This window comes from Dendrobium catenatum, unplaced genomic scaffold (assembly GCF_001605985.2).
Source record: "Dendrobium catenatum unplaced genomic scaffold, ASM160598v2 fragScaff_scaffold_1173, whole genome shotgun sequence".
Taxonomy (NCBI): Eukaryota; Viridiplantae; Streptophyta; class Magnoliopsida; order Asparagales; family Orchidaceae; genus Dendrobium; species Dendrobium catenatum.
In genome coordinates this window covers 280,974-284,612 of record NW_021319635.1, presented here as the reverse complement: position 1 = coordinate 284,612, position 3,639 = coordinate 280,974, and positions in this window count along the sequence as shown.

Genomic DNA, 3,639 nt, shown 5'->3' with positions numbered 1-3,639 from the left:
AAAAAAAAAAAAAAAAAAAGAAACAATTTATAAAATGAGAATATAAATAAGCATATTTTAGAAATTTGGTAATATCTTCGACAAATTTCACCCTATTTTGTGTGGCGCTCTGTTACAGACTTCCTCTACTATTCTCCTCGGCCTCCTACACTGCCTCACTGACGGATCTTCTCCATCGTCACCGTCCTGCGAATCCAACCGAGGCGAATACACTTTCTCCACCTCCTCGTGCTTTCCTGCACCATGGAGGCCCTTCTCCCTTCCTCCTCATCTTTCCCCAAACGCCCCTGCTCCGGCGACATCTTGCCCGTCGGTGACACTAGCGTTTTGCCAAATCCTGACACCATTGATGCTTCGCTGGTGTCGCTCCTTGCGCTTCGAGACCTTGTTGTGCCGGTTATATCCCCTTCTGTCTCTATCGACCTCTCAATCCAGCGCATCCTCGATTTTACCGCTCCGGAGTTGGAGAAGGAGAAGCTGATCGAAAACGCCATGCGCGTTGCGTCGGCCGTTCATGAAGCCGCCATGCGATCCGCGAGGAGGCGCGCTTCCATACACAACGCTGCTTCCTGGCCTCTTCCATCGGATCTCACTGTTAAAGTAAGTACACCAATGTTTTACCCCTGTTACTTGCTTTTTCCGATGGTTTATTAATGGCTGAAATTGTGGGCGGTTATGTTTGCCTTGTAAATTCTTATTAAGGCAATGTCTTACGATTGGCTCAAGAGTGCTGATACCTGTCCTGTTGCCACATGTAAATCGTTGCGCTTGTATCAGTGAACCTGATCAATGGATGAAAGTCCTTGTCATGGATCAGTAAGACTTTAAATTAATTTGAATTTGACTATTTGCCAAAGGGCCTATTAAATATCATTTAAATAAACAAGTTCATTAAAGGCAACCAGAATCATTGAATTTTCAAGTAGTTCAGCTGCATTTCTTATGGCCTATAAAACACGGGCTCGTCACAGTGACACAAATATGGCTAGGATTCCAAACAAGCACCCACCCACACAAAGACAGATGTTTGTGTGGGAGATGTGTCATAACTTAGAAAGTGCTAACCTGTTAGGTGTACTTGTGACATGCATGGGCTTCAATTCCTAGCACCTTTAACTAGAATATAATCTATTAAACAGATTGAGCAATAAAACGTATTTAGAGTGCTAGTGACCGATCGACAAAACACCTTTCAAATCATTTTGGGTGCTGAGAAACATCTGTGCTTCTTTCAGTTCTCTGTATATGTTTTGTTCACTTTTAGGGGTAAGGAGGCCTCTTGTTTATCCTTTTGACAAACTTTAATGAAAACTTGGGACTCATCATCACCATCAACATCATCACAAAGATATTCTTCTATCTTTTTGGATGCTGTTAAGTTGGGGAGCCGTTGCATATATATATATTTTATTTTTTACAGTAAATATGGAAATGCATATTTTTTGTATATCACATTTAGATATTGTTGCTAGATAAAAGTGGATTATATTTAATTGAGCTTATTTTTTTCTTCCTTTCGAGTGGCACTAGAGTTAATAGGTTTTATGTCCGTAGAAGGTTGTAGAGATGAACAATTGTGCTTAGCTAGTGATACCCCTTTACAGGATTTTTCCTCACTATTCATGTCTTATTATGATGGAGGCAACTAAACAATATGGTGTAATGAGGTGTGCCAGCTAATTTAAATATTGAAGCATCACTATGATTGAGAATGATATGTTAGAAAAAATAAAACACAAGAAAATGGAGAATTGACATTGATAAAACATTTGGGATTTACATGATTTAGCTTCAACCAAGCTTACGTGCATTGGTGAGGATTGATGATCCTATCGATTGATAAAGTACATAAGCAATACTTGTTGAGTAGAAAATATGAGCACTTACAAGACCTTTCCCAAAATTTAACACACATAACTAAGGGCCCTATTCTATAATGTTTCTTTAGCAGATCCAAGAATCTCATAGCACAATGATTATCTAACACAATAAAGCTTCTTATTGCATGCACCTCTAAGTCCCCTTTATCCTCCGAGAATCTTAGAGCCTGAGAGGGTATGTGAAGAATGAGAGGGATCTCCAAAATCAAGATTGCTTCTCTCAAGTGCTGACCTAAGGACCACATCATAATGCCATCGACCTTCTTTCTTTGGAAGATGCATGCCACTAGAGGCAACCCCGCAATTAGGATTTTGGAAATTATATGGAGATGAGATTCTTGAGATAGGATTTTGGGGATCCTGAAGAAAGTGATATGGTCCAACGTCAATAGAAAAAAATTGGATCCATGGGATTCTATTTTGCTACAAATCAACTTTAAATGTAATCCTAAAGATATATGCATTTTAGGAAAGTGCTTTAATTATGTTAAAATAACAATTCTTCCCCTTGATTCAATGTATTAGAAAAAATTGAATCTACTTAGTATATCCTCTTTTCCATATCGAGCAATCATTGCGCAACAACATCAGGTTCAAATGTATCCTAAAATGAACAATTGTGAGGGTCCTTTTAATAACACATTTTGAAGTGGCAGTACTATACTTATGCTCGCACCTACCACTAGTGGTGTCAATATTGGATTTGATATGAAAATCTGACTCAAATATGACATAAAAACTCAGATATAGGTTAACCAGTGTAAGATTCGAGTCAACTTAAGTGACTCAAGAAAAATATCAAGTCGATTTTAGTTCGTGTTGAATATGGTTCGGGTTGCATAGAGTTGGGTTTGGGTTAACTTGAAACATTAACTTTACTATATTTTATATTTTCTTAATGAAAAACTCCTATAAAGTTATAGTTCTTTGTTTTTTTTTTGAGTTCTCTTGTCCAAATTAGATAATCGTGTTCATTTAGAGTTAGCCTGACATTAACTCATGAAAACTTTTTTTTTTTGATGTTGTCTGGTCATATTTGGGTTTGATCGAGTTGGATTTGGGTTATGAATTTTGACCCGTTTAATAAACTAGTTGGGCTTTGCTTGGCTATATTTATGTCAGGTCATTTTAGGGCTGAGCTCGAGCCCAAATTTACACTCTTATATGCCATTGAATATTTGCACCATTGTTGTGTCCATCTTGGCACCCTAAATATTGCAATGTTATGATATAGCTTATGGATAGACTATATAATGCAAGTCCGATCCATCTTATGGCCTAAAATATTCCCATCTTTTTGCGCCTATATTATATCAAACCTTTTTTTATAGTTTAGAAGCTAACTCTCCTCAACTTCTCAAAGTGCAATTCTCCAATGTTGGTGAATAAATAATTGAAGCAGGCAAGCAGCTATTGAATGTACCTTGCAACAAAGATAAGCTTCTGACTGTATCTGACTCCATGACAATGATGAAACCCTTGCGAACTTATCTTACATTTCTAAGATTATGTTCTTCAAGCCATCAGAGCACACACAATATTTATGTTCACTTGCATAGTTAGCTGCTTACGCCAACTAGGGTCCTAGACACACATTAGTAATTTTTTGATACAAATAGTGCCCATTACAATCTATGCATGCGATGATATTCTTAATTCGCTCTCATTTATATGCTTCAAAACCTGAAAAAAAGACTTTATGACATATTGGATAAATTATTGAGTTTTATCATCCTAGCAAGTAGTTCAGAGCGATAGT